The sequence below is a fragment of the Nycticebus coucang genome, chromosome 18 (genome assembly GCF_027406575.1).
Source record: "Nycticebus coucang isolate mNycCou1 chromosome 18, mNycCou1.pri, whole genome shotgun sequence".
Taxonomy (NCBI): Eukaryota; Metazoa; Chordata; class Mammalia; order Primates; family Lorisidae; genus Nycticebus; species Nycticebus coucang.
This window is the reverse complement of record NC_069797.1, coordinates 65,471,792-65,485,762: the sequence shown is the minus strand read 5'-3', so window position 1 is coordinate 65,485,762 and position 13,971 is coordinate 65,471,792. Positions and strand designations below refer to the sequence as shown.

Genomic DNA, 13,971 nt, shown 5'->3' with positions numbered 1-13,971 from the left:
AAAAGGTGAAGCCCCTCTTTAAAAATAATGTTTGAGTTGACCCATCCAAGAGAAAACTAGAGCTTTCTTAACTAGCAAATAAGTGGCCTTACTGCATTTGGAGATTGGAAGAAGAATCTGAGATAAAGTTATTTGGGAATTAATCACCACTTGGCTCATCCTGGGCACGGAGTAAAATGGAATTCCCCTCGTGCTGTTGGGAAGCCGGCCTGGTGGTTACATAACATGCGGGAGAGGCCTGCCAGGCGCCCTCCTGGTGCCCTGGGGGTGCGACAAGGTTCCCTAACTCTTTCTTGAATCAGCCAATCCTGCCAAATACATTCCACGGGCTTGGGGTATGTTGGGCAGTGATCTCAGGCTTCCTGATTTTACAGATGACTTAGCATCTACCTTTGGGGCTTTGTCCTGAGTAACCTTTTTTTTTCTTTTTTTAAACAGTCTCACTCTGTCACCCTTGGTAGAGTGCTATGGTATCATAGATCACAGCTATCTCAAACTCTTGGGCTCAAGCGTTTGCCTCAGCCTCCCAAGTAGCTGGGTTTATAGGCACCTGCCACAACGCCCTGCTAATTTTTCTATTTTTATTTATTCCACCCACCCAGCAGAACTTCTTTATTCATATCTTTTAATCTTTATGATACCTAAAGGATGGTTTAATTTTTTTATTTAAAAATATTTAATTGACAAAGATTGCATACATTCAAGGTGTACAGGGTGATGGTTTGCTGTACATGCAGACCACATGATGCTTATTACCATGAACACACCCCTCACCACCCAGGCTGCACACAAGAGCCCCAGGATTTGCTCACCTTACAGCTGGAAGCTTGACAAACATCTTTCCATTTCCCCATCCCTCAGGTCCAACCAAGTTCTAGTAGAGGAATTGCAGGCTCAAACACATTTTTCTATTTTTAGTAGAGAGGGGTCTCACTCTTGCTCAGGCTGGTCTTGAACTCTTGAGCTCCACCTGCCTTGGCTCCCAGAGTGGTAGGATGTCCTGAGTAACCGTTACCAGCACCTGAGGGGAATGAGGGCTCGGTGATGGGCTCCTTTTCTTTTTTGCAACTTATGTAAATACACATAAGGAAAATTCCTCCGCTGGCCATTTTTAAGTGCACAGCTCAGGGTCAGGAAGCAGATTTGCCATGTTGTGCTGCCTTCACTGCTGTCCACACACAGAGCTCTTTTCATCTTCCTGAATTGCAGCTCTAAACAGTAGCAGGCTGGTCCCTCCCACCCCCAGCCCATGGTGGCCGCCCTTCTATTTTCTGTCTCTGAATCTGCCGACTCTCGGGATCTCATGTAAGTGGGATCATACAATATCTGTCCTTTTGTATGTAGCGTGACGTCCTCACAGTTCATTCATGTGGTAGCACCTGCCACAATTTCACCCCCTTTTTAAGAGTCATAGTGGCCAGGTGAGGTGACTCCTGCTTGTAATCCTAGCACTTGGGAGGCCAAGGCAGGTAGATGGCCTGAGCTAACGGTTTCGAGAGCAGCCTGAGCCAGAGTGAGACCTCATCTCTAAAAATAGCCGGGCCTTGTGGCAGGTGCCTATAGTCCCAGCTACTTGGGAGGCTGAGGCAAGAGAATTGCTTAAGCCCTAGAGTTTGAGGTTGCTGTGAGCTGTGACGCCACGGCACTCTCCTGAGGGTGACATAGTGAGACTCTGTCTCAGAAAAAGAAAAGAAAAGTATCTTGGCAACCTGGGACTACCCTAAGAGTGCAGGACCTGGCTGCACGCTCTGTCTCCTTTTGCACCCAGGCGAAGCCCCACTCTGTTACAGGTGTGGTGGGGAAGGGCAGCCCCGTCCCAGGTGGAGATGGCAGTGTGGACCTTCTCAGTCTGACCTTCCATCTGATTAACCCATTTTTTAAAGCACAGAGAAACTAACAAAGTTAGCCAAAAATAATGTCTTCTAAACTACTCCTTCCTGTCCTTTTCATTTTCTTTTCTTCATTCAAAGATGTCAGTTTTGGTCATTACACAGCCATCGTAGCCTAAAGTCCAGTAAACCAATGATGTGGTACATTAGCTGCCTGTTGGATTCTCCTCGTGGCTTACTGATGTCCAAACCCCCCCTCTGCACATTCTGACTTCATTAGTCGGAGTCCTGGCCTGGTCGTGGGGACTTTTGAAAGCCTCCAGGTGGGTCTGATGTGCAGCCAGGGCTCCATAGCACACAGGTTTCTCCATATCTTTTTCTCTGTCTTCTTTTTGAGTTATTTCATCAGAGCATCTGCAGATTTGTAAATCTCAGCCAAGTTTTAAAGACTTAGAAATAAGCTCTTCTCAGGGCGGCACCTGTGGCTCAGTGGGTAGGGCGCTGGCCCCATATACCCAGGGTAGCAAGTTCGAACCCGGCCCCAACCAAACTGCAACAAAAAATAGCCGGGCGTTGTGGTGAGTACCTGTGGTCCCAGCTACTCAGGAGGCTGAGGCAAGAGAATCGCCTAAGCTCAGGAGTTGGAGGTTGCTGTAAACTGTGACACTACGGCACTCTACCGAGGGTGATAAAGTGAGACTCTGTCTCTAAAAAAAAAAAAAGAAAAGAAATAGGCTCTTCTCAGTGTGTGTTTGTTTTGTTTTATTTTAATTAATGAGGCTGTATGATGTCATTTTGGAACCAAGAATGAAAAGATCTGGGTCATATTCTTATGCACAAGGTTGGGTGATTAAGTTTGTGGACTCGCCATATAAAGAGTGCTACATGTCTCATTGTTGACTATCACTACGGTCACCATCAAGGTACTTGGAAAGCTGTGCACCAACACTAGCACCTCATCTACCCTTCAAAGCAATTGTGGAACTCTTTTTGTGGAATAGCCATCATAGCTGCCATCATATGGAGGTCTGACCATTGAGTTCTCAAACTCAACCTAGAGAGATCGCCATATACCTCACTGCTAAATTTCACTACGATCACCAGATGGCCAAGGAGAGTACTTGGAAGGTGACCCTAGTGTTACTCAGCAATGAAGTCACTAGCACTTTTTCTAGGATGAGTTCAAGAACTTAAGTGTCCAATCTTGTACGTTATTATCGAAGCAGAGATGGTGAATTATTTAACTTGTCAGGATATCAGTTTTTTGGTGTGTTTTTTTCTTCTTTTTAATCTTGGCTTTAAAATGAGGACTTGGATCAGCAAACCAGTTAGAAAAATACAGTTGATGTTTTTTCTTTTTTCTCTCTTTTTTTTGAGTCAGAGTCTCACTTGGTCCCCAAGGCTGGAGTGCATGGTGTCATCACAGTTCACAGCAACCTCAAATTCCAGGGCTCCTCCTGCCTCAGCCTCCCAAGTATCTGGGATTACATATGTGTGATACCACATCCAACTCATTAAAAATTTTTTTTTTTCTGTAGAGATGGGATCTTGATACATTGCCCAGACTGGTTCCAAACTCCTGTCCTCAAGCAGTCCTCCTGCCTTGACCTTCCAAAATGCTAGGAATATAGGCTGGAGCCATAGTTCCGGACAGAAATTGATGAGTTTTTAAAAATGTCTTCTGTAGTTCTCATACGCCATGACTCTGAATGAACAGGTGGACTCCATGGGCGTGAAGAGGCTTGGAGAGAGTCCTCAGGTGTGAATGCATCATTGAGATCTAGCAATAATGAGCCTTTGGGTAAAGGACCTCCCCACAGGGCGCTGCAGGGAATTTCTGGAGCCCCAGGAGCAGCCTTCAGGGCACCTTTGACCAGTAAATAAAAGAACACAAAATAAAGATCTCAAAGGATCTGTCGTTAATAAGAAAGCAGGGATGTCCTGCCAGGGAGATTGTTAGAGAGCAGTGGGGACTCTTTAAGTGGTACAGAGAACATAGCAGGACTCTGGTTCCAAGGCAACAGAGCATCAGAGCCTCCATCCCCAAGAAAATTGTAATGGCCCTGCTACCGTCCACCTCTTGCTGCTTAAATCAACATTTCTTCTTGGGATTCTTTCAGACTTCATACTTCTCTCGTCTCTGATCCTATTCGAGTAACGTGAATGACTCAGGTTTTTGTATTTGTTTTTTCCATTTCCAAATTAACACAGCTAATGAGGTTGGCTAAGCCAGGGGCTATTAGTTTAGAAAACCAGAGAATGCAGTCCTGCCCAGGCGCAGGTTTTACTTCCACGCTAACTTCTTAGGCCCATGGGAAAGTGAGAGGGAGCTGACCTTCTCTCAGCCAGCTCAGCTCAGCCCCATAGCGTGTGGCTGTCAGGATGACGCAGACAGGCGTGTGAAAGCAGACGGCCACTGCAGCTGGTGCACTTGACTCTGGGCAGCCCGTTCCCAGGAACCCGCAGGACACTGAGGACCGTGAGTGATGTAACTCAGATCTGCCAGATGTGAGAGCCAGTATGAGTCATGGCAACGGGCAATTCATTAAGAAATGTTTTCTGGGTCATCTGGGCACAGAGCGCTGCTCCTTCTCTGCCATCTGGGGCTGGAGGCACAAGGTCCACACACCAGGAATTCCCAAGTTCACTCACAACTGTCTAAAATTACAGCCTGGTGCTCAGAGCTGATGCAGTGCAGAGTCCAGGAGCTCAGATGGTCTCTGGCTTCTAATTTGTTCAAGGCTTTTGCCACTTGGCGTAGTGGTGGGGAAGTAGATAATAAAAACACATGTGTATGTTGCTGTGAGTTTTCTGCACATTCTAGTAAGATCAGAATTGGGGTGGGATGTTGTGAGAAGCCAAAAACTCCCCTGGCGTTGAGTCAATGGAATGCCAGGAATCGTGTGTGGTCTGTTTTTTTTTTTTTTTTTTTTAAGATGTGTGCAAGATGCCTCATGGTGAATAACAAATGTATTTCTGAGAAGTTGTAAGCTGACTCTTCTTTTTTTTTTTTTAGACAGTGTCTCACTCTGTTGCCCTGGGTAGAATGTTGTGGCCTTATCACTGCTCACAGCAACCTCAAATTCTTGGGCTCAAGCAATTCTTTGACTTAGCCAGGCCGCCACAATGCCTGGCTAAGTAAGCTGAGTGTGGCAGCCTGACTAAGTAAGCTGGCTCTTGGAGGCTGAGGTCAGAGAATCGCTTAAGCCCAAGAGTTTGAGGTTGCTGTGAGCTGTGACGCCACAGCATTCTACCCAGGGCAACAAAGTGAGACTCTATCTCAAAACAAACAAACAAAAACAACACTCCTTACAGATCTGTGACATACAGGCAGAGAAGCGCGTGCATGCCTCCTTGCTGGGTAAAATTTCCCACCCAGGTAATTGTTGTGGGTTGAACAATGGACCCTCAAAAGAGATGTCCCCTAAAGCCTGGCAATATGTTCTTCTTTGGAAGGAGGTATTTGTCGATATAATTCAATCATGGATCTTGAGATGAGATCATTCTGTATTACCTAAGTGGATCTTAAATCTAGTGACAAGTGTCCTTAAAAAAGACAGAAGAGGAGAAGACACAGGTGCGTGCTTAGAGGACAGGGCCATCTGAAAGAAGAGGCAGGGAGTGAGTGGACTGATGTCACCACGGGAATATCTGCAGCCACCAGGAACCAGAAGCAGCCAGGACTGGACTGTCCTGTCCCCTGGAACCTCTGCAGGGGAGCGTGGCCCTGCAGACCCCTTGATTTCTGACTTCTGGCTTCCAGAACTGTGAGAGAATAAAATTCTATTGTGTGAAGCCACCAGGTCGGTGGTAATTGGGTTCAGAAACTAAAACAATAATCTCACTCAGATTGAGAAGCAGAATATTACCCGGGAAGCTGCCCAAGCCTCACTCCTGTCTTCAAACCACCCCGGATAGCTGCAGTCCTGGCTCCCGACACCACAGAGAGGCTCTCTGCCCTCTGAACGTAATAAATGAATCCTACACCTCTCGCTCAGTGCTTTGGGAGACGGGTCTCCGCCATATGGCTCTGGTCATTCTCATCGCTGTCTGGTGATAGTAGTTCCATTGTCTGAATGTGCCACAGCTTAGTAACTCTTCTCCTCCTGGGGGCCTTGGAGTAGCTCCCTGCTTGAGGGTCCTGAAAGCAGTGCTGTTATGAGTCCTGTCGTGTGTATTTTGGTGAACTTGCGTGGGCATTTTTGTCAGTTGTATTCTCAAGAGATGAATTATTGCATCATAGGCTGTCTGTTCAGCGTTAGTAGAGAAGTAGACATTGCCAGGGTTCCAATTAATTTTTAAAACACTCCATCATATTTGGAATCCTTTTTTGAAATGGAGAATCCAACAGTGGATTCGGTAAATTTTTTTTTGTTTAAGAGAGTGGTCTTGCTCTGTCCCCTGGGCTAGAGTGCAGTGGTGTTACCATAGTTCACTGCAACTTCCAACTCTGGGCTCAATCAATCCTCCCACTTTACCTGGGACTAGAGGTGTGAACCACCAGGCCCAGCTAATTTTTCTATTTTTTGTAGACTAGGGTAGCAATCTTGCTCAGGGTGATCTCAAGTTCCTGGCCTCAAATGGTTCCCCTGACTTCAAGTGATCCTCCCACCCCAGTATCTCAGAGCGCTGGGATTACAGGCATACCACCACACCTGGCCAGTCATTGTTCTTTAATGTGGCTATTTTATAAGGTCCAAGTTTTTGAAGCTAGGGTTTTCGTGGAGCAAGTCTCCCTTCGTTAGATAGGAACTCTGCATTCACAGTCAGGAAATACTCTTATGTCTCAGAAGAGCCCATTACAGAGCTAGGAAGGCAATAAAGCACATCGTTTTCAGGGAACCAGAGAGACTGGGCTACTGACAGTGAATTTTAAAATACTCTTAACCCATCACTGTACTGATGAATGGCACAGCTGTCATATCCTCCATCTCGAGTTTCAGAAATAAATTTGCAATCTTTCAGAAGCTCTAGTTTTAATTCTCCTTTCCTGCTTTTAAGTTCTATGCTCTATAACTTAGGATGCAACCTAATGATACGGAGCACATCTAACTATTCTGCTTTGATACGTGTGTGGAAATAGTGCTGGTGCGGCAGAGAAGACTAGATTAAAATCCAGGGCTCCCAGCTGTCTAAGGAGGCCAGTGCTGCTTCTGATTTGCCTGATGTCCCCAAGGTCTCTATGGAGATGGGAGAAGGTGGCTTTGACCTTGAAGTATAGGAAAGAGAAGGAAGGTGTGGGAATGGCGCTCGCTGAGAGCTGTTTTCTCTGAAGATCTGAGATTTGGGAGGGTGGTGGCTTAGCTCTCACTGTGAAAGATGTCTTTGTCTTCCTAATTACTACAGCAACGTGTCTTCCTTCCAGAATGAGAAAAATATTGTTCACCAGAAAATAGCCACAAACTGACACCCAGAGTTAGCCGCTGTTGAACATATTTGCATATACACATGGCATATGCAAACATTTGTCCCTATGCAAATATTTTATTTCTGCCGTCAACAAATATTTATCGAAAGCCTACCGCGTGCTAGTCCCTGGAATACAGAGTGAATAAAACAGACCAACCGCTCCCTGTTGGTTATGGAGTTGACCTTCTAGTGGGAACTTACATGTAGTGTATACGTCACATGTGGTATAAAATGAGATCTTACTACACATTATTAGCAACAGCTTTTTCCCACTAAACAATGTGTGTCATCTCTTTTTGTGGCACAGATATTCTAATACAACATAGAGATTTATCAATGAACTAACTGCCTGGTGGTTTGGCTTGCCGGTAGTGACCAGCAAATTCCAAGATGGTAACTATTCTGTCAGCCTGGCTCCCTGAGTGCCGAGGAGGATCAGGACACCCAGTGCTTTTTAAGAGATAGGCTCTCACTGTGCTGCCCAGGCCGGATGTGAATTCCTAGGTTCAAGTGATCTGCCACCTGAGTAGCTGGGATTACAGGCACATCCCACCACACTCGGAAAGAGCACCTCTTAATTTGCATGAGAAGGAAATAAACTCTGGCTGTTTTGAGCTGCGGTGATCTTAGAGTTCTTTGTTACCAAGCACAGTTGGCCAACCCTGACTGATAACAGCTATGGGCATACCATATAAAGCACCTTAAGGGAAGAGAATATTTAGCTAACTCTATTGTGTGATGTTTTATATTTTTTATATTTGTATGTCAACACATACAGAAATATTTTATGAATATTTTGTAAGTAAAGGTACATTTAGCTACAATTTCCTATGTTCCCTATATGTGTAGGTATGGCATGGGACACTCTGTATTATGTTGTCATGCTGACGTTAACAGAGGGGATATTATTTTCTGGGTTTGTTTTGTAACATGAAGATATTAATCAGCATTTAAAAGGTACCACAGAAATGTCTTTGGACAGTTTCTCTGTATTTGACCATCTTTGATTATTTTCTACTCCTTATGCTTATGATTTTGGAAATTCGTCTGAAATACAGATGAATTTTTGATGTTGCTGGGAATTGAATTTTGAGAAGACAATCTTGCTGGACTTACACAACGCTTTTGGAATAGTGTCAAGCAGAGTACTCGTCCTTAGACAAAAAAATGCTAGGGAGCATTTTTGCCCCCAACTTGAGATGACAAAAGAGGAATTTGGAAATGTCACTCCTCTAACACGCACTTTCATGAGGAAAACATCCCCTCCACCTTCATGTTTTTCTTCTCTATTCCCTCCTATTGTTAACTACAAATTCTTGCATGTGCTAATTCCCCCAGGTAAATTAAATGAAAAGTATTTTTAGTCCTCTAACTGCATTACCAAATATGCAGTTTTTAAACTAGCTCCAAGAGGCATTTTGGTCCCATGCATGGCTGTCTTTGAGTGGGGTCATGCAGAGGTTATTGCTTGTCTTGGTAAAAAACCTCTCATGTTAGGAAGAATTACCCCACTCTTGAGTCCTGGTCTCCCCTTGTTTACTATGGAAAGATCACAATTCTACTCTTTTGAGACACTTGGAGTTGAGCGCGTTGCCACTCTGGTTGAGAACAGGAGGCAGGATCCTGTTTCTCAAAAAATAAATAAAGATGAGAAGACTTACCTGGGGGTGTGTGTGTGTTTACATGAATGGTCACACAAAACACATTATAAACTTATTTTTAAAAACCTAATTTATAATGAGAGTCTTTCTGTACAGATGCACATTCTTTTTACAGTAGCTCATTAAATAGGTAAATAAAAATGTATTCCCTTAACGATGGACATTCAGGAAGTTTCCATGTTTTTGCTATTACAAATAAGGAAATTCTCTGTCCCCACAAACTCTTTGTTTCCTGATGTCTTTGTGCATTTCTGTGAGTTTTTTCCCCCCAGATTGGACTTCTAAAAAGTGGGATTGCTGGCCCAAAATAATCACATTTTCAATTCTGAAAGATATTACCATCTCCACTTCCCAGAAGCCTTACTGCTTTATAGTACTACCAACATTGAATAGGTGCCTGGCTCTCTACACCCTCACCAATACATCCGTTTTATCTTTCTTTTAAATTTTTGTTAATCTGTTGGAAAAAAAAAAAATCTCAGGACTGATTAAACTTTCATTTCTGTGGTTCCAAGTGAGCTTGGGTATCTTGTGTTTATTATTTATGTGTATACGAGAAACAGCTTCCTCGTATCTGTTGCTCTTTGTTCCCTTTTGAGTTATCTTTTTAATTGATTTTAGGGACTCTTTATATATTAGCAATTATCATCTTTGGCATTATATTACAAATATCTTCTCCCCTACTACTGTTATTACTGGCGTGAGTGCATGTTGTTGATAATGTTTTTTACTGTAGAGGAATTTAAGAATGTCTCATAGTCCATCTGTCATTCTTTGATTTTGTGGTTCCTGAATTTCAGGTCTTCCTTTGAAGTGCCTTCTACATCCTAAGACAATAAAAATACTCCCCTGTTTTCTCATGTAGTGATTTCAGCATCTGACCCTACATAAGGTATAATGTCTCTCTAAATTTCTCCATTGATCCTAGGTCTCTATTTTTAATGCCCTTCAGTAGCATTTTATGGTTTTGGTTGCTACTGTTAATGGTATCGTTTCCAGAAGAGTTTGATGATTTGCCCAGAGTCACTCAGTAAACAAGTGGACTATATAGTTTTTGCTGGTGTTTTGCCTTTATACCAACTTTAACAGGATGGCAGCCACACCCTCTGTGTTTTGCTTGGGAGCAGGTGGTGGGTGGGTGGTGGGGGGTAGTTAATGACAGTGGTGAGTGGGGAAGCAGAACCTGGCTGACCTGAATCTTGTCCACAGCTCCTCTTGACCTGGTTTAATAGCAGATGTTTTCACTAGAGCACAGGGTCCTTCAGTAAAGGTAGCTTTGTGACCTTAATAAGGAATGTTTGGTGGTTTTATCTCCCAGTTAGAATGGTCTGTGTTTTCTCAGTTACTTCTGATTTCTTCTACTATATGTATTGGATATTCAAAGAGTTGTTAGGTAAAATATAGGATGCCCAGTTAAATCTAAATAAAGATGCCCCATTTGGGACATACCTGTACTATGGACATACTTGTACTAAAAAGTTTTTCCTTTTTTAACTGAAATTTTGATTTAATGGTACATCCTTTATTTTTATTTGTTAAATCTAGCAACTTGAGCTTAGACTTACTGCTAGAAACAAGTCCCTTGCCCTCAAGGACCATCTAGGGATGGATAAAGATTGTTGAGAAGCAATTTCTGTTTTCCTTACTGCCAGAGGGGTCTTAATGACAAGATCACAACTCTCCCTGTACAGGAGAAATTTCTCTTGCATGTCATGATCCCTTGCTGGGTTCTACATGAATTTTCCTCTACCAACAGCCATACCTTCTTCTGCCCACTCTCTTTTTCATATTATGCTTTTGTTTTGTTTTTGAGACAGAGTCTAGCTCTGTCACCTCAAGCTAGAGTGCAGTAATATCATTATGTACAGCTCACTGCAACCTCCAAACTCCAACTCCTGGGCTCCTGCAATCCTCCTGCCTTAGCCTCCTGACAGCTGGAGGCTATCACCCATGATGCCTGACACTCAGCTTCCCTCCCTCCCTCCCTTCCTTCCATCCATCTTTCATTCTTTTCTCTCTGTCTCTCTCTTCCCCCTGCCCTCCCTTCCTTCTTATACAAAATACATCATTATCAACTCTATTCCCCGTACATAAGTCTCCAGAACTTTTGGGTTTTTTTTGAGACAGAGTCTCAAGATGTCGCCCTGAGTAGAGCACCATGGTGTCACAGCTCACAGCAACCTCAAACTTTTGGGCTTAAGCAATTCTCTTGCCTCAGCCTCCCAAGTAGCTGGGACTACAGGCTCCCGCCACATCGTCTGGCTATTTTTTTGTTGCGATTGCCATTGTTTTTGCTGGCCTGCACTGGCAGCCTCAGTGTATGTGGCTGACGCCCTCCCTACTGAGCTACAGATGCCGCCCAGTCTCCAGAACTTTTTATCCTGCATGGCTGTAACTCTCCACTCATTGAACAACTCTGGGTTTCCTCCTGTCCCCAGCCTCTGGCAACCACTACCACCATTCCATTTTTTGTGTGATTACTTCAGATACATTATACAAGTGAAATTGCGCTGGATTTGCCTTCTTGTGGTTGGTTTGGTGTATTTACTTACATCATTACTTAGCATGGTATCCTCAAGTTTCACCCATGTTGTAGCATGTGACAGGATTTCATTCTTTCTTAATGCAAATCATGTTGAATGCACGCGTATACCGTATTTTCATTATGCATTCATCTGTCTGTGGTTATTTACATTGCTTTTCCTTCTTGGCTATGTGAATAATGCTGCCATGAACTTGGGCATGCAGATATCTCTCTGAGATCCTGCTTTCATTTATTTGGGAAATGAATGAGGAGTGGTATTACAGGATCCTACAGTAGTTCCCTTTTTAATTTTTTGAGGAACCTCCATACTGCTTTCCAGAGTAGCTGCACCATTTTACAATCCCATCACTGGCCCATATCCTCACCAACACCTTACCGTAGTATTTTCTCTTACTTTGATATCCGTCTTCTAACAGGTGTGAGGTGATACCTCGTTGATTTGCACTTCCCTGATGATTAGTGATGTTGAGCATCAGTTGATGTGCTCATTGGTAGAGTCAAATCCTTTGCCCATTTTAAAAAATTGAGTTATTTGTTTCTTTTTGTTATTGAATTGTAGGCGCTTTTTACATATTCTAGATACTAACCCCTTATCTGATAATATGGTTCCCAAATATTTTCTCTCATTCCGATGGTTGTTTCCTTTCTTCACAGAAGCTTTCAAGTTTGATGGCCCATTTGTCTTTTTGCTTTTGCTGCTTTTGCTTTTTTCATCATAGCCAATAAACCATTGCCCATCTCAGTGTCATGAAATTTTTCCCCTTTATTTTCTTCTAGGAGCATTATGGTCTCTGGCTTTACATTGAGATGTTTCATTTATTTCAAATTAATTTTTGCATATTTTAAATTGGAGGTGGGGGACTTGTAATAAATAGTTCTTTATTTTCATCAAAACAGTAAGTGCTCACTATAAGAAAACATTCAATAAAGACCTTGGCATGGGTAGCTGATCTGCCACCTCTCCCTTCCTGCTGCCCAGAGGCAAACTATAGTCATGTGCCACCATATGAAGGAATTCAGGTCAATGACAGACCACATATGGGTGGTGGTCTCCTGAGACTATAAGGCTGTATTTTTACTATGCCTTTTCTATGTTTAGGTACACAAACATACCATTGTATCACAGTTGTCTACAGAAGTCAGTACAGTTTTATGCTGTACAAGTTTGTGGTCCAGGAGCAACAGGCTATACCATGCAGCCTGGGTGTAGAGGAGACCATCCCAATGTTGGATCAACTACGGGGTCACCAAAGCATACGTATCCTAGCACGTATCTCCATCTTTAAGCGACGCATGACCATCCATCTGTTTTTAGCTCTTACATAGTTTTAAATACGTGCTCCAAGTTTTAAATACATGCTTATCACTGTGTGCTATTTCCCGACTTACCCATCGTCGCGTTATCCATTTTTCTCCCCACCAGTATGGGAATAGGCTGCAGAGGATTTAATTTGCGTGCCCTGCCTTTCAGCTCTCCAGCCTCTCCTGATGGCTAACAATTTTAAACAATTAGTGCTAGTTCTCTTGAATACCTTTATCACTCTAGGTCAGTGATTTTTCAACCAGTGTGACGCAAACATTTTTAAAGATCATTAATTGAATTATTTTTGAAAGAAGTTCAAAGCACAGTAAGTCTATTCCTTTTTTTAAACTCTTTAAAAATCAACATAATTTAAGCGTGCCACAAAAGTTTAACTATAGGTTCAAGGGTGGTGTGAGATAAAGAAAAGGTTGAAAAACACTTAGGGTACTACATTTATGCCTCTATTTCCTCTTTGATCACTTTTTTCCCCTCTTTCTCTTCTAAATAAAATAGTAGGGCCTTACCTTTTCTTCCATTTTTCTCTCTCCTTTTACATTGTCAAGATTCTGGATAAGTGACTATGGTATATCCCTACAATGGGGGACTTTTTGGCAATAAAAAGAAAGGAAGTATTGATATATGCTACAACATGGGTGAACCTTAAAAAAACATCATATGAAGGGAAAGAAGCCAGACCCAACAGGCCACTTATCGTGCGACTCCATTGAGAGGAATCGTCCAGAATGTTAGTGATTGCCAGGGAGGTGGGGCTGTGAAGATTAACTGCCCTGGGTTCTGGGTTTCTTTTTAGGGTGATGAAAATATTCTGAAGTTAGAGTGGTAATAATGGCTACACAACCATGTGAATATATTAAAAACCACTGTACTTTATACTTTCACAGGGTAAATTTTACGGTTCGTGAATTATATATATCTCTCAGTACTCTGAAGATTCGTAATAGTTGCGTTTTATTTTCTAATCCTACTGTCTCAGGTTATTTCTGAAAGTCGGAGGCCAGTAAACATTGCTCACCGCGGGTCTAGGTACTAGGATTACATTACCTTCCCTACAGGATCAACATCACAGTCCACAGATCACCCCTCAAGGACAATGTTTCACGCACCAGGGTTCAAACTACTAATTCTCTTTTCTTATGTACCATCAACTCCAGCTCTTTTGGTTTCCTACAATTTCTACTTACCTTTTTTTTCTGTGCAGATAAA

At 42.9% G+C, this 13,971-nt stretch overlaps 1 protein-coding gene across 3 annotated transcripts in view; it reads left to right on the top strand.

Moving 5' to 3' along the window:
• The window catches only part of PITPNC1 (phosphatidylinositol transfer protein cytoplasmic 1), a 278,262-nt gene that overhangs the window by 94,342 nt on the left and 169,949 nt on the right, over positions 1–13,971 (top strand). The window lies entirely within an intron of this gene.